Source organism: Geotrypetes seraphini, chromosome 3, assembly GCF_902459505.1.
Source record: "Geotrypetes seraphini chromosome 3, aGeoSer1.1, whole genome shotgun sequence".
In the NCBI taxonomy this organism is placed as follows: Eukaryota; Metazoa; Chordata; class Amphibia; order Gymnophiona; family Dermophiidae; genus Geotrypetes; species Geotrypetes seraphini.
The window spans coordinates 7,630-25,689 of NC_047086.1; the positions used below are offsets into that span (position 1 = coordinate 7,630).

The 18,060-nt window shown below is 44.2% G+C and overlaps 1 protein-coding gene across 2 annotated transcripts in view; it reads left to right on the forward strand.

The window, feature by feature from the left end:
• Positions 1-545: 545 nt before the first annotated feature.
• LOC117356337 (olfactory receptor 2D3-like) overlaps positions 546-18,060 on the forward strand; it is a 36,003-nt gene continuing 18,488 nt past the window's right edge. The window contains exons 1-2 of one of the 2 annotated variants that reach the window (XM_033935421.1): positions 546-770; positions 17,249-17,509. The gene's annotated coding sequence lies outside the window, so the exon portion shown is untranslated. The remainder of the gene's footprint in view (positions 771-17,248; positions 17,510-18,060) is intronic. The other variant, XM_033935420.1, reaches the window with a different exon arrangement.

Consider the following 18,060-nt stretch of genomic DNA (forward strand, 5'->3'; position numbering starts at 1 on the left):
CCTTTATCATCTTGGTTCTTCTTTAGAAACATAGAAATAGACGGCAGTTAAGGGCCACGGCCCATCTAGTCTGCCCACCCCAATGACTCTCCCCTACCTTTCTCTGTGAATAGATCCCACGTGTCTATCCCATTTGGCCTTAAAATCAGGCACGCTGCTGGCCTCAATAACCTGAAGTGGAAGACTATTCCAGTGATCAACCACCCTTTCAGTGAAAAATAATTTCCTGGTGTCCCCGTGCAGTTTCCCGCCCCTGATTTTCCACGGTGTGACAAATCTAGCGCTCTCCCTAGCTTTGACACAGTGGTGAAGAAGGTTGGTAGTCCCCGAGGCAGGAGAGCTGGTAAGGTTGGCCCTGCAGAATATGAAAAGCTGACTTCACTTGGACTATCCCAGGAGCTAAGAAACTACAGCTCCCAGAAGGCCAGTCTCAGCACAGGAAGCTGTCACTGAGACAGGCACAGCTGCAGAGAGTTTTCTCTCCCTTCCCCCTCTTCAGAGCAGGGAGGGGTGAGTTGATTGGGGTAAAAAGTGAGCAGCTGAGACAGAGATGGGAGGAGCCGAGGAGGCTTCAGGGTGAGCTCGGTGGAGAACACCCTCCTCCTCAACTGAACCCTAAAGAGCTGAACCAAGACTGGGACATGGTGGATGTGTCAGGAGTGCTTGGGGCTGAAACTGAGGGACAATTGCCCAGCTGTGAACCCATGGATTTTGGTGTGCCTACTATGCCTAGGGAATGCTTAGAGGCAATGGACACAGCCTGAACAAAGGTGGGAAATGAAAGACTTCTTGGTTTTTTTTCCCTCACCAGTTTTTTTTGGGTTGCTTAATGGTGACAAACGCTGGGGAGAATAGAAAAGCTCTCTTCAAAAGCACTGATAAGTGAACTGTGAAATTCCACTGTAGCATGGGATCATTTGTTTGTTCTCTCTCAGCTCAGCTGGGCATTAATTAAGGGAGATAACGTTTCTCTGAAACGGCCAGCACAGGGGAGCATCTTTAAAGAGAGTTCCTTGTCTGCAGTCACTCCGTGGCTGGGCTGCCAAGTTAACTGTATTCTTTTGACCTGTTTGTTTGTTTTTTTCTTTCTGCTTTTGTATAAGCTTTATTTGACCTGGAGAAAAAATTGTGGCTAGAGCCATCCTTGTCACATAATTGGCTGGTGAAGAGGACTATGTTACAAAAAATTTAGAGTCCAGCCTAAAAAGTTTATTTTGCATTTCTTTTTTTTTTTTTTTGGACATTAGAGTCAAACTGGTATGCACAAAGTCAGAGTGGTTAACTTAACCCAAAGTTTATATTTCTTTCAAACCTGTGTGAGAATTGTTGCAGGACGCTAAGAACAATTGTACAGAACAATCCAGAACCAAAGGAATAAACTCAACTTTATTATTCTGCTAATCTTGTTTTGAAGGTGTGTGAATTTCTTTTCCCTTGCCTGGTTTCTGTAATGACACAGAACCTGCTATTGTACCTTAGGCAGGCGCCTAAGAAGGCCTGAAGGATACCCTGGTCAAAGGGTACACGTTTGGACAGTTACAGTCACGGGGTCCACAGCTCGCTGCCGTGAACAGGAGCTTGTGGGGTGTGACAACGGATGCCCCCTTGTTGCCAAGGGACCCTTGAAAAAGAAGATATCTTCTTCCACCTCGATGCGGCCCGTGAGATACTTGAATGTCTCGATCATGTCACCCCTCTCTCTGCATTCCTCGAGGGAGTACAGCTGCAACTTATCCAGCCGTTCCTCGTACGGAAGATCCTTGAGTCCCGAGACCATCCGGGTGGCCATTCTCTGGACCGACTCCAGTCTCAGCACATCCTTACTGTAATGCGGCCTCCAGAATTGCACACAGTATTCCAGGTGGGGCTTCACCATGGATCTATACAATGGCATAATGACTTCAGGCTTACAGCTGACAAAACTCCTGCGTATGCAACCTATGATCACTGGAATGATCTTCCACTGCAGGTGGTCGAGGCCAGGAGCGTGCCTGATTTTAAGTCAAAAAGGAATCGCCAGTGGGATCTCTTCACAGAGAAAGGTAGGGGAGGGTTATTGGGGTGGGCAGACTTGGTGGGCCGTGGCCCTTATCTGCCGTCTATTTCTATGTTTCTATGATTTGCCTTGCCTTGGATGAAGCTTGCTCCACTTGATTGGCAGTCTTCATGTTCTCACTGACGATCACCCCTAAGTCTCGTTCTGCTTCAGTTCTTGTTAGGATCTCACCATTAAGGGTGTAAGTCTTGCATGGATTTTGGCTGCCCAGGTGCATGACTTTGCATTTTTGGGCATTGAAGCTGAGTTGCCAGGACCTAGACCAGCGCTCCAGTAGGAGTAGGTCGTGCATCATGTTGTCGGACATTGAATTTATGTCTGTTGTGCTTTTGCCCACTACATTGCTTAGTTTGGCGCCATCGGCGAATAATGTTATTTTACCTCGCAGCCCTTCTGCCAAGTCTCTTATAAAGATGTTGAATAGGATCGGGCCCAGGACCGAGCCCTACGGCACTTCACTGATTACCTCCATCATTTCGGAGGGGGTGCCGTTCACCACTACCCTCTGAAGCCTACCTCCAAGCCAATTCCCAACCCATTTCTTCAATGTGTCACCCAATCCTATAGAACTCATCTTGCTCAGCAACCTGTGGTGTGGTACACTATCGAATGCTTTACTGAAGTCCAGGTATACGATGTCCAGGGACTCCCCAACATCCAGCTTCCTCGTCACCCAGTCAAAGAAGCTGATCAGGTTGGATTGGCAGGATCTCCCCTTAGTAAATCCATGTTGACGGGGATCCCGTAGATTCTCCTCGTTCAGGATTGTATCCAATTGGCGTTCGATTAGAGTTTCCATTAGTTTGCACACTATTGATGTGAGACTCATTGTCTCCATCTTGGAGCCTTTCTTGTGGAGTGGAATGATGTTAGCCGTCTTCCAGTCCAATGGGACGTTACCCGTACTAAGGGAGAGATTGAAGAGCGTGGATAGCGGTTCTGCCAAGACATCACACAACTCCCTGAGCACCCTGGGGTGTAGGTTGTCAGGCCCCATTGCCTTGTTAACCTTAAGCTTTGACAGCTCGCAGTAGACACCGCTGGGTGTAAACTCAAAATTACTAAACGGGTCATCTGTGTCAACCCTTATCTGTAGCTGAGGGCCAAGTCCTGGTGCCTCTCGGGTGAAGACTGAGCAGAAGTATTCATTTAACAGTTGGGCTTTTTCCGAGTCCGCTTCTACATAGTCTCCGTCTGGTTTCCTAAGACGTACTATCCCGCCTGAATTCTTATTTCTGTCACTGATATACCTGAAGAAGGATTTATCTTCTTTCTGGATGTTCTTTACTAGAGACTCCTCCATGCGGAATTTGGCCTCCCTAAATGCCTTTTTGATGGCTTTTGACTTGGCCAGATAGACTTCCCTAGAGTCCTGTTTCCCTGATTGTTTGTAAGAGATGAATGCTTTTTTCTTCTCCTTGATGAGGTCCAAAATCTATAGAAATATAGAAATAGACGGCAGATAAGGGCCACGGCCCATCTAGTCTGCCCACCCTAATGACACTCCCCTTCCTTTGCCTAGCGAATAGATTCCACATGTCGACCCCATTTGGCCTTAAAATCAGGCATGCTTCTGGCCTCAATCACCTGAAGTGGAAAACTTTTCCAACGATCAACCACCCTTTCAGTGAAAAAGAATTTCCTGGTGTCACCTCGTAGTTTCCCGCCTCTGATTTTCCACGGATGCCCTCTTGTTGTCGTGGGTCCATTGAAAAAGAAGATATCTTCCTCCGTTTCGATGCAGCCCGTGAGTTACTTGAACATCTCGATCATGTCCCCCCTCTCTCTGCTCTCCTCAAGCGAGTATAGCTGCAGTTTGTCTAACCGTTCTTCGTACGGGAGATCTTTGAATCCCGAGACCATCCGGGTGGCCATTCTCTGAACCGACTCCAGTCTCAGCACATCTTTGCGATAATGTGGCCTCCAGAATTGCACACAGTATTCCAGGTGGGGCCTCACCATGGATCTATACAATGGCATAATGACTTACGGCTTACGGCTGACGAAACCCCTGCGTATGCAACCTAGGATCTGTCTTGCCTTGGATGAGGCCTGCTCTACCTGACTGGCAGCCTTCATGTCCTCACTGATGATCAACCCCAAATCTCGTCCTGCTACCGTTCTTGTTAGGATCTCACTATTAAGGGTATAAGTCTTGTATGGATTATGGTTGCCTAGGTGCTTGACTTTGCATTTTTGGCATTGAAGCTAAGTTGCCTAGACCAGCACTCCAGTAGGAGTAGGTCGTGCATCATGTTGTCGGGCATTGAATCTTTGTCCGTTGTGCATTTGCCCACTACATTACTTAGTTTGGCATCATCGGCGAATAATGTTATTTTACCTCAAAGCCCTTCTGCCAAGTCTCTTATAAAGATGTTGAATAGGGTTGGGCCCAAGACCGAGCCCTGTGGCACTCCACTGATCACCTCCGTCATTTCAGAGGGGGTGCCATTCACCACTACCCTTTGAAGCCTACCACCAAGCCAGTTCCCAACCCATTTCGTCAATGTGTCACCTAATCCTATAGAACTCATCTTGCTCAGCAACCTGCGGTGTGGTACGCTATCGAATGTTTTGCTAAAGTCCAGTTACACGATGTCCAGGGACTCCCCAACATCCAGCTTCCCCGTCACCCAGTCAAAGAAGCTGATCAGGTTGGATTGGCATGATCTCCCCTTAGTAAATCCATGTTGATGGGGATCCCGTATATTTTCCTCACCCAGGATCTTATCCAATTGGTGTTTGATTAGAGTTTCCATTAGTTTGCTCACTATCGATGTTAGACTCACTGGTCTGTAGTTTGCTGTCTCCATCTTTGAGCCTTTCTTGTGGAGTGGAATGACGTTAGCTGTCCTCCAGTCCAACGGGACGCTGCCTGTACTAAGGGAGAGGTTGAAGAGCGCTGACAGTGGCTCCGCCAAGACATCACTCAACTCCCTAAGCACCCTGGGGTGTAGGTTGTCAGGCCCCATTGCCTTGTTAATCTTGAGTTTTGACAGCTCACAGTAGACACTGCTGGGCGTAAACTCGAAGTTACTAAATGGGTCAACTGAGTCAGCCCTTGTCTGTAGCTGAGGGCCAAGCCCCGGCGCTTCACGGGTGAAGACTGAGCAGAAGTATTCATTTAATAGTTGGGCTTTTTCGGAATCCTTTTCCACATAGTCTCCGTCCGGTTTCCTAAGATGTACAATCCCGCCTGAGTTTTTACTTCTGTCACTGATATACCTGAAGAAGGATTTATCTCTCTTCTGGATGTTCTTTGCCAGAGACTCCTCCATGTGGAATTTAGCCTCCCTGACTGCTGTTTTGACTGCTTTTGACTTGGCCAGGTAGTCTGCTCTAGAGTCCTGTTTCCCCGATTGTTTGTAAGAGATTAATGCTTTTTTCTTCTCCTTGATGAGGTCTGAGATCTCCGCAGTGAACCATTGCAGTTTGTTATTTCTTCGCTGTTTACTTACTAATTTAACATAACGGTTTTTCGCTTCCTGTATGGTGGCTTTCAAGGTCGACCACATTTCTTCCACGCTATCGGTTTCTGCTTGGCTTTGTAGTGCCTGGTGAACAAAGGAACCTATGTCGTGGAAGTTTGCGTCCTTGAATTTGAGGACCTTGATCAGCGAGGTAGATTTAGTGAAACCTTTCCTAAGATTGAACCATACCATGTTGTGGTCACTGGAGGCCAATGTGTCGCCCACCGAGACCTCTGTGATACTTTCTCCATTGGTAAGTAACAGGTCTAGTATTGCCTGATCCCTTGTTGGGTCCAACACCAGTTGCTTCAGACCAGCTCGCTTCATAGAGTTTAGTAGCCTCCTGTTGCCGCCAGAATCAGAGGTTAGTGCATCCCAGTCCCGATTATTTCCATATCCAGGTCAACCTGTTGTCTTGGGGGTCTGTAAATTACGCCAAGATACAAGCATTTGTCCTTCCCTCTGGCCAAATTAACCCAAAGGGATTCCCCAGTGTATTGGACATCTGAGATTCTTGTGACCTTAATGTCATCTTTAGTATATAATGCTACACCTCCTCCCAATCTGCTTTCTCTGTCCCGGCGAAGCAAGTTGTAACCCAGTATGACCATGTCCCATCCGTGGGAGTCTGTGAACCAGGTCTCAGATATTGCCACCACATCCAGGTCGGCATTCCTTATTTCTGTTTCCAACTCCAGGATCTTGTTTCCCAAACTGTGTGCGTTGACGTACATAGCCCTCCATGTTGTATTTTTGTTACGTATCAGTGGGGATATACCTGCTTGAGCTACTTGAACACCTTTAGCATTATTTGCATTATATATGTTCCCAGAATTACAATGTGTACTCCCCAAAGACCCAGAATTACAATGTGTACTCCCCCTAGACCTGGAATTACAATGTGGCCCATACTTATGATGTGAACCTACCCCCGGCTCGAAGGTGTGTGTACTCGCCCCTGACCCAGACTTTCGGTGACTACTTACCACATCCACAAAACAGTATTGGCAGTTTAGTTCGCCAGGTATGTTGTTTGTGCCTGTACCCTCCCCCGACTTACCTAGTATAAAGCCCTGTAAAGTAGGTGGGCTAGACGGTGTCCAAGGACATTCTTCCCTCTTCTGGACAGGTGTAGGCCATTGTGTCCCTGTAGTCCTTGCAAAGCTTCTCCATGGTACAGGAACCCGAAGTTCATCTCCTTGCACCATCCTCGCAGCCAGTCGTTTGCCCTCTGTATTCGATCATCTCTGGCTCTGCCCTTGCCCCTCACAGGGAGAATCGAGGAGAAGACCACCTGCGCATTGTGATATGCAAGGTATGCCTGCTAGGGCTGTTCCTAATGTAAAGCCCATTTCTAGAGCAGATAGTGCCCAAGCTGCTCTGTTTAGTCCCCAAGGTAACCTTATGCCTGCCATTACTCCTGGGTCCAGCAGAGGGAGCACTAGTGCCAAACTGCAGGTTTCCCTTCCCCCACTTAGTCAGGGAAGGAAAACCAGGATATCCGGCACACCTGAGTGTTTGGGGCGTGGTCTCCAACTGCTAAACCTTAGGTCTGCTTGGCTAGAGGGGGAGAAGGAAAGCTGGAGGCAAGCTAGGCAGTCGCAAGGCTCAGGGCTGGGAGCTCTGCCCAGCTGTTCGGTTCCTGAATCCATGGAACTGGTTGAGGCTGGAGCAGAATCACTGGTAGGTCCTTTGGAAGAAGTCCAGGGTATGGAACTGGATTTGAAGCTGGAGCCAGTGACAGAGTTACCATCCAGCGTGCAGCCCATGGAAGTCAGCTAATCCAAGGCAAGTGTTTAAAGCCTCTAAATTGTGGATTATAAATATCTGGGTGTTTGCTGAATGGACTATTTTTGTTTGCAGTGCAACTGTTTTGTATTATACTGGATTACAAGTGTCCAGGTTTTCCTGGAAGGCCTATTTTTGAGCAGGTCAGACTGTGTTGGTTTGAAGGTGGTGGGGTTAGACTCATGTGGTGAGATAGGGGGCCAGTATTTTGGCAAAATTTCATCACGTGAGGCACACCACCTTGCCCAGCACTTCAGATGCTGGAAGAAATCAGTGCCGTAGCACTGGTTTAAGCTAAGTCTGCTTAGGAGGGAAATAAGGACTTGTGCTGCACCTTTTTCTTAGTCAGACTAAACGACACTTTACCGTTTGGAATTCTGTCTTAACAGAAAAGAACTCCTTTTGGACGTGGAGAGTTCAGGATACAGATTTTGGAGTTTGTTTTTCCTCTTTTCTGTTTTGGCTGTGTTTTTTGTGGAACTCTCTGGTGGGAGAGATTATAAGGTCTAATGACTTTGCCTCTTTTGAATATTACAAGACTTTCCTATTAATGGTCATTTCCTGACAAGTTTAGTTTGTGATAACTTTGTTTTGAGGACTGATATTCAAGCTGGAGAGTGAAGCAACTATTTTGTTTTTGAATATTGCACATTAAATCCAGTCCAGATTTTGGTTTTCTTACCGGTTTGCAGTGTGTTTTTCCTTTTTGTGCTAATCCTGACAAATGCCTGTATCTTAGCGTAATATACAGACCCCCAAGACAAAAGGATGACCTAGATATGGAATTAATCGGAGATATAGAGAATATCACCTTGCGTGGGGACACAGTATTGTTAGGTGACTTCAACATGCCTGATGTGGATTGGGACACACTTTCCTCTGCTTCCGACAGCAGCAGGAGGCTATTAAACTCTATGAAGGGAACAAGACTCGGGCAACTGGTGTTGGAATCGACAAGGGATCAGGCAATACTGGATCTGATATTTACCAATGGAGAAAGTGTCACAGAGGTCTCGGTGGGCGACACATTGGCCTCCAGTGACCACAACATGGTATGGTTCAATATCAGGAAAGGTTTCACTAAATCTACTACACTAACCAAAGTCCTCAAATTCAAGGACACAAATTTCAAAGAAATGGGAGACTTCGTTCACCAGGCGCTACAAAGCCAAGAAGAAACCGATAACGTGGAAGACATGTGGTCGACTTTGAAAGCCACCATACAAGAAGTAACAAACCGCTATTGTGACAGGGAAGCTCCTGTCACAGTGAAAACTACTGCTAAAACTCCCCAACATGCAGCACAGGGTTATGTAAAACCCGACCTGGAGCCAGAACAGCTGGCTCAGCCCAGAGAATGCAAGAAAAGGCAGGTCCAAGCACAGCTCAAGAGCCAGATAGGGAGGGCTCTGAAAACCACTAATTTCCCCTATCACTCCTTTCCCCAAGGCAGGGAGAAACTTGACACCAATTTGGAAAGGGATGGAGTCAGCTCACGGAGTTTGCAGGCTGGGAAGCCTCAAAGGCAAAGTCAGTTAGAGTGGAAGGGGGAGGACACAGCTGGCTCTGATTACCTGTACAGGGGCATCAACACCTTCTTCCTTCTACTGACTACGCCTCTCTTTATAAAGCCCAGAATCCTTCTGGCAGCAGCCACTGCCTTGTCACACTGTTTTTTCGCCTTTAGATCTTCGGACACTATCACCCCAAGGTCCCTCTCCCCGTCCGTGCATATCAGCTTCTCTCCTCCCAGCATATACGGTTCCTTCCTATTATTAATCCCCAAATGCATTACTCTGCATTTCTTTGCATTGAATTTTAGTTGCCAGGCATTAGACCATTCCTCTAACTTTTGCAGATCCTTTTTCATATTCTCCACTCCCTCTTCGGTGTCTACTCTGTTACAAATCTTGGTATCATCTGCAAAAAGGCACACTTTTCCTTCTAACCCTTCAGCAATGTCACTTACATACATATTGAACAGGATTGGCCCCAGCACCGAACCCTGAGGGATTCCACTAGTCACCTTTCCTTCCTTCGAGCTACTTCCATTAATCACCACCCTCTGGCGTCTGTCCAACAGCCAGTTTCTGACCCAGTTCACCACTTTGGGTCCTAACTTCAGCCCTTCAAGTTTGTTCAACAGCCTCCTATGAGGAACTGTATCAAAGGCTTTGCTGAAATCCAAGTAAATTACATCTAGCATATGTCCTCGATCCAGCTCTCTGGTTACCCAATCAAAAAATTCAATCAGGTTCGTTTGGCACGATTTACCTTTTGTAAAGCCATGTTGCCTCGGATCCTGTACCCCATTAGATTTAAGGAAATACACTATCCTTTCTTTCAGCAACACTTCCATTATTTTTTACAACAACTGAAGTGAGGCTCACCGGCCTGTAGTTTCCTGCTTCATCCCTGTGACCACTTTTATGAATAGGGACCACATCCGCTCTCCTCCAATCCTCAGGAATCACTCCCGTCTCCAGAGATTTGTTGAAAAAGTCTTTAATAGGACTCGCCAGAACCTCTCTGAGCTCCCTTAGTATCCTGGGATGGATCTCGTCTGGTCCCATCGCTTTGTCCACCTTCAGTTTTTCAAGTTGCTCATAAACACCCTCCTCCGTGAACGGTGCAGAATCTACTCCATTTTCTCGTGTAACTTTGCCAGACAATCTCGGTCCTTCTCCAGGATTTTCTTCTGTGAACACAGAACAGAAGTATTTGTTTAGCACATTTGCTTTCTCCTCATCACTCTCCATATATTTGTTCCCAGCATCCTTTAGCCTAGCAATTCCATTTTTTATCTTCCTCCTTTCACTAATATATCTGAAAAAATTTTTATCTCCCATTTTTACATTTTTAGCCATTTGTTCTTCAGCCTGTGCCTTCGCCAAACGTATCTCTCTCTTGGCTTCTTTCAGTTTCACCCTGTAGTCCTTTCTGCTCTCCTCTTCTTGGGTTTTTTATATTTCACTAGCTGATGCCCCGGCGTTGCACGGGTATTTAATTATAGCAATAACACTGTAAATGGATTCAAATAAAGATACTTTATAGTGGTGAATGAAAATATTTTTTTACAGCTTTATAAAAAGTATAATATTCAAATTATAATGTGAAATATTTGACAAAATGAATACAATACAACTAACACAAAACTTGATTATAAACAACATTTTTAGTTTTACCTCCAGGAGCAAGAACATATACATTCTTGGGTGAACCCACCCTTCCCACATGTGCAGGTGGGCCGCGAGACCCCCAGAACATATCACCCCAGGTAGTGAGGGATCTGCATACCAATTTACGTTCAAAGCGGTCCCACAGCTTTTTACATTTTTTCCATTGACTTGAATGGGTGAAATCTGATTTTCTGTTTGTAGCTCCGCCCACGTGTGCAGGTGGGCTGCGAGACCCCCAGAACATATCACCCCCAGTAGTGAGGGATCTGCATACCAAGTTTCGTTCAAATCGGTCCCACAGCTTATTACATTTTTTCCATTGACTTGAATGGGTGAAATCTGATTTTCTGTTTGTAGCTCCGCCCACGTGTGCAGGTGGGCCGCGAGACCCCCAGAACATATCACCCCAGGTAGTGAGGGAGCTGCATACCAAGTTTTGTTCAAATCGGTCAAGCCGTTTTTGCGTGATCGCGGCACATACATACATACATCCGATTTTATATATATAGATGAACGCCAACTCTTTCGCCTTTATTTTCTCAGCCACTAGGTTGGAGAACCATATCGGCTTCCTTTTTCTCTTGTTTTTATTGATTTTCTTCACATAAAGGTCCGTAGCCATTTTTATCGCTCCTTTCAGCTTAGACCACTGTCTTTCCACTTCTCTTATGTCCTCCCATCCTAACAGCTCTTTCTTCAGGTACTTTCCCATTGCATTAAAGTCTGTACGTTTGAAATCTAGGACTTTAAGTATCGTGCGGCCGCTCTCCACTTTAGCCGTTATATCAATCCTACCCAGGTGAGCACCCACTCGAACATTAGAGATACTCTCTCCATTTGTGAGGACCAGATCCAATATCGCTTTTTCACTTGTGGGTTCCGTCACCATTTGTCTGAGCAGAGCCTCTTGAAAGGCATCCACAATCTCCCTACTTCTTTCCGATTCCGCATTCGGAACATTCCAGTCCGCATCCGGCAGGTTGAAATCTCCCAACAGCAGAACCTCCTCTTTCCTTCCAAACTTTTGGATATCCACAATCAGATCCTTATCAATTTGCTGCGATTGAGTCGGAGGTCTGTAGACTACACCCACGTAGATAGAAGTTCCATCTTCTCTTTTCAGAGCAATCCATATCGCTTCTTCCTCTCCCCAGGTCCCTTGCATTTCGGTCGCTTGGATATTGATCTTTACATAGAGAGCTACTCCTCCACCTTTATGACCATCTCTGTCCTTCCTAAAAAGATTATATCCCGGTATGTTTGCATCCCATCCATGTGATTCACTGAACCATGTCTCTGTGATAGCAACAATATCTAGATCTGCCTCTAATATCAGGACTTGCAGATCATGAACTTTTTGCTTAGACTGCGAGCATTTGTGGTCATCACTTTCCAGCTATTTTTCAGTGATAATTTCCTTTTTTGTATGGATTTTTGTGTCGTTTCACTTTCCGTTGCAATACTAAGAAATGAGTTGCTGATATTGCTTATATTGCAGCCTTTACTACTATCACATCTTTTCTTGCAAATCATATTGAAGGATACGGGAAATCCGGGTCTCCAAAAAGGAGAACCTAAATGGGCCACCGCGTGCGCGGATCGCCAGACAAGATGGACCACGGTCTGATCCGGTGAAGGCATTTCTTATGTTCTTATGAGTAGCTACTGTACTGTTCATGGAAGAAAGTGTTTTTGAACAACTTGAAAAATTGAAGGTGGACAAAGTGATGGGATCGGAAGGAATACATCCCAGGATATTGAGGGAGCTCAGAGAGGTTATGGCGGGTCCTATTAAAGATTTGTTCAACAAATCTTTGGAGACGGGAGTGGTTCCTGAGGATTGGAGAAGAGCAGATGTGGTCCCGACTCCCTATTCACAAAAGTGGTAGCAGAGATGAAGCAGGAAACTACAGGCCGGTAAGCCTCACTTCGGTTATTGGAAAAATAATGGGAAGCGTTGCTGGAAGAAAGGATAGTGAATTTCCTAGAATCAAATGGGTTACAGGATCCGAGGCAACATGGTTTTACTAAAGGTAAATCATGCCAATCCAATCCAATTCTTGACTTTATATATCGATTCATCCCTTGTAAAAGGGCTTGACTCGGTTAACAAATTTTCTTAAGTACAACTGGAAATAAGATAATTTCTATCCTACACTCATGGTTAAATGGAAGAATCAACCAGAGATTTTTAAAATAAATGTGTTTTTAACATTTTTCGAAAGGAATAGAATAACCGACTAACTCAATTCTCCTCAATCAGGCACAGGAGAACCCAATCACTATTCACACACTCACCATCCAAAAATGTCAAACGAAAAAAACTATATGACAGCCTAATAGCCACCAAAGCAGCTATACTGGACAGACAAATCACCATTCTGTTGTCATCGACCATAGACTACAAAACCTTCAAGAAAGAAACTAAAACCCTGCTCTTCAAAAAATACATAAAACCTATTTAACACGACCAGTTCCTACCCAAACCCCACCTACCCACTCTATACCCTTAATATACTCTAATATGCTTCTAATTACCCAACAAATTCTAATATGCTTCTAATTACCCTCATTTATCACCTTAAGATCTCGACAACTCTTTGGTAATTTTTTATGTAACTCTTATGACATCTCTTATGCTATGTCACAATTCTTGTAACCTCTTGAAAACCTTTATGTAATCCGCCTTGAACCGCTAGGTATTAGCGGAATAGAATGTAATGTAATGTAATCTTTGAAGGAAGCTCATTCCAAATTTTTGCAGATAAGAAAGCAAAAGATTTGCAAAAATTGGATATTGTTTTGATTCTTTTAACCAAGTTTATATTTCTGAGTATTTCTTGAATGAAAAGGTAAACAAGAATTGAAAGAGACAGGAATTAAAGGGGAAAAATATCCTGTATAAAATTTTAAAAATCACACACGTAAATTTGAATTGAATTCTCCAGAACACGGGAAACCAATTGAGTACCCTAAACAAAGGCATCAGATGATCGTATTTATATTTACCAAATAACAATTTTGCTGCAGTGTTTTGAATAAGTTGCAGTCTTTTCAGATTGCATTTATTCTGACAGATATTGAGTGAACTGGCATAATCCAACTGTGACAAAATAATTGAATGGGATTTTTCACCCAATAAATTATTTATAACTAGCTGATGCCCCGGCGTTGCACGGGTATTTAATTATAGCAATAACACTGTAAATGGATTCAAATAAAGATACTTTATAATGGTGAATGAAATTATTTTTTTACAGCTTTATAAAAAGTACAATATTCAAATTATAATGTGAAATATTTGACAAAATGAATACAATACAACTAACACAAAACTTGATTATAAACAACATTTTTAGTTTCACCTCCAGGAGCAAGAACATATACATTCTTGGGTGAACCCACCCTTCCCACGTGTGCAGGTGGGCCGCGAGACTGCCAGAACATATCACCCCCGGTAGTGAGGGATCTGCATACCAATTTTCGTTCAAATCGGTCCCACAGCTTTTTACATTTTTTCCATTGACTTGAATGGGTGAAATCTGATTTTCTGTTTGTAGCTCCACCCATGTGTGCAGGTGGGCCGCGAGACCCCCAGAACATATCACCCCCAGGTAGTGAGGGATCTGCATACCAAGTTTCGTTCAAATCGGTCCCACAGCTTTTTACATTTTTTCCATTGACTTGAATGGGTGAAATCTGATTTTCTGCTTGTAGCTCCGCCCATGTGTGCAGGTGGGCCGTGAGACCCCCAGAACATATCACCCCTGGTAGTGAGGGATCTGCATACCAATTTTCGTTCAAATCGGTCCCACAGCTTTTTACATTTTTTCCATTGACTTGAATGGGTGAAATCTGATTTTCTGTTTGTAGCTCCGCCCATGTGTGCAGGTGGGCCGCGAGACCCCCAGAACATATCACCCCAGGTAGTGAGGGATCTGCATACCAAGTTTCGTTCAAATCGGTCCCACAGCTTTTTACATTTTTTCCATTGACTTGAATGGGTGAAATCTGATTTTCTGTTTGTAGCTCCGCCCACGTGTGCAGGTGGGCCGCGAGACCCCCAGAACATATCACCCCAGGTAGTGAGGGATCTGCATACCAAGTTTCGTTCAAATCGGTCAAGCCGTTTTTGCGTGATCGCGGCACATACACACATACACACACACATACATACCTCCGATTTTATATATACCGTATTTGCCGGCGTATAAGACGACTTTTTAGTACCTTAAAATCCTCCCCAAAGTCGGGGGTCGTCTTATACGCCGGGTACAGTTTACATGCCCTTACTTGGGGGCTGGATGTACTCAGTCGCGCGGCTCTTCTTCTCCCTACCTTCTCTGCTTGCAGCACAGAGCCGAACGGAAGTCTTCCTGACGTCAGCGCTGACGGAGGGGAGGGAGGGCTTAAACAAAGCTTAAACAAAGCCCTCCCTCCCTCCGACGTCAGCGCTGACGTCGGGAAGACTTCCGTTCGGCTCTGTGCTGCAGGCATGGCAGGTAAGGAGAAGGAGAGTAGCCTCGCGGTACCAAGAGAGAGGGGCGGCCGCCCCGCCCCGGTTGCAGCACAGCCAGCCAGGTCCCCTTACTTTTGTGGCACTTCCCCGACCGACCGATAACAGCCCGGGTCCGACAATCCTCCCTGCCCTGTAGCCGCGAATCTAAATTACCTTCTTACAGCAGCTGTAAGAAGGTAATTTAGATTCGCGGTTAAGGGCAGGGAAGTTTGTCGGACCCGGGCTGTTGTCGGTCGGTCGGGGAAGTGCCACAAAAGTAAGGGGACCTGGCTGGCTGTGCTGCACCCGGGGCGGTAGAGAAGGAGGGGGGGGAGAAGGACGCTGAAAGGCCATGGTGAAGACAGGAGGGGGGGGAAGGACTCTGAAAGCACTTGAAGACAGAGGAGGGAGAAGAACGCTGAAAGCACATGGGGGAATACAAAGGGGTGGAGAAGGAAGAAGGGGTCGTCTTATACGGCGAGTATAACACAAAACTCTATTTTTTAACTAAAAGTTGGGGGGTCGTCTTATACGCCCAGTCGTCCTATACGCCGGCAAATACGGTATATAGAAGATATTTTCAATGAAATAAAAGATTTGAAAGCCTATGGCTAAAAAAAATATTTATCTATTATGACGATATGATGTTATGCATTTTCATTGAGTTGAGTATTTTTTTTAGGTAAATCCATGTGCCACAATGACTCTTCCCTAGTCCACCCTAACCCTAACCAGATAGTGCCATGGTCATCACTGTGCAGTTAAATGTTGCTGGAAATTCAGAAATGTATCACTTAATGCAACTTAAGCCTCCCCCTGTCCTCTTAAATCATTCTGAAGATCTTGGAAAATTGAGCTTGACTTGCTATGGGTGTCTTTTTCTACCTGGACTACTAGAGCAAAATTGGGCATCTAGTCTAGATAGCTGGACCCACATCTGAGCAGAGCCAGCATGACACAAAGAGACCAGTCAATGCTGCTTCCTGTCTGATCAATAACCTTGAACTTAGATGACAAAGAATGGTATACCTAAGGGAAATGGCTTAACATGAGTCGTGTTTCGGCTATAAGGCCTGCATCAGGAGGCCAAAAACAAAAAAGCAAAACACCCAATCATATTAAAATATATAAAGAACTAAACAATAATGTCTTAGTAAAACAATAAGGAAGTGCAAATATAATAGCAATTGAACAATATACAAATGATTGAAAAAGATAAAAAAATAATAACTAGATATACATTCTAATCATCAAATAATATTTATTTATTTATTTAAAAAATTTATATACCGTATATTACCTATACGGGTTACATAATCACAGTCATAAATGTTAAACAGACATCTTAAATAGTTACAGAAGACTATACCATAAAATTTTATCATTAATCAGGTAACATAGCAGCAGGTACTTACATTATGTAAAATCTCAATACAAAAAGGCACTTACAAACAATTGTCTTCAACATTTTCTTAAAACCCAATAATATTGGGTCATTATCCTTTATTTAGAACATAAGAACATATGAATAGCCTTACTGGGTCAGACCAATGGTCCATCAAGCCCAGTAGCTTGTTCTTATGATGGCCATTCTATCATTTGTTCCTCAGATATCCCTTCTAGCAAATGGTGGGCTCTCGTCTCTGCTGGTTTTGTTTTATTGTTTAGACTGTGCTCTTCTAGTTTTTTGCTGGATACCTACTACTACTACTTCTACTATTTATCATTTCTATAGCGCTGAAAGGCATACACAGCACTGTACATTTGACATTTAATAGATGGTCCCTGCTTGGAAGAGCTTACAGTCTAACCTGGATAGACAGACATGACATATAAGGTTGGGGATGCCAAACTCAAGGTGAGAGAAGGTAGGAATTGAAAGCAGGTCACAAAAAACATTTTGTAGATTCTTAGGAGGTGATTTTTCAATGTTTACATTTATTTTGAAAATCAAATATGAATTCTAATTGTACATCTGGGACCCAATCCCAGTGTAGCTGCCTAATTTTTAACATTTCAAATGTTATATTTGCAAAGATCCCCAGAACATTTAAAAGCTCTGTCATGAGATGCCCATAACGTAAAATGTTATTCTATAAGGAGGTCAGGCAGATATTGTAGAGCAAAATCATGTCTTAGATATAAAGCTTAGAGCATTTCAGTGGCAATAAGCACACTTTTATTCTATAGTTCTACGTTAAACTTCAATGGGCAAAAGGAAACTGTAGCTTATTTTAAATCCTCTAATCTTTTTCAGTGCCTATATTTTGTTTTGCTTCAATCAATACAACCTCTTTTGACAAGGACCAAAGAAACACCAGCAAATATTATCAATACTGACTGAAGCAGACACAATTAGGATCAGAAACAGACATTTTCATTAAGCACAAATATTCCTAACCATCTCCAAAGATATTTTGTCAGAAAAATTTACTTAGGCTTTTATAAACTTGTGAGAAATGTGAATTTGTGAGAACCGTTTTCCTGATAATGCATCAGCTTCTGAGTTACACTGAAGGTAAGTTATTTTTCATTTCCCACTAAAATCATCCATCAGGTTTAAAGTGTTTTTGTGTTTTAGAAACATAGAAACATAGAAATTGACGGCAGAAAAGGGCCATAGCCCATCGAGTCTGCCCATACCAATGACCCACTCCCTGATTCTTACTCTCCTAGAGATCCCACATGAATATCCTATTTTCTCTTGAAATCTAACACGCTGCTGGCCTCAATCACCTGCTGAGGCAGCTCGTTCCAATGATCTACCACCCTTTCAGTGAAGAAGTACTTCCTAGCATCACCCTGAAATTTCCCTCCCCTGATTTTCAGCGAGTGTCCTCTGGTTACCGAGGGCCCTGTAAGACTGAAGATATCATCTTTCACCTCTATACGCCCAGTAATATACTTAAAGGTCTCAATCATGTCCCCTCTCTTTTCGCTCCTCCAGTGAGTACATCCGCAGTTTTTTTAACCTTTCTTCATACGTGAGTTCCCTAAGCCCCAAAACCATCCTGGTAGCCATTCGCTGAACCGACTCAATTCTCAACACATCTTTTCGGTAGTGTGGTC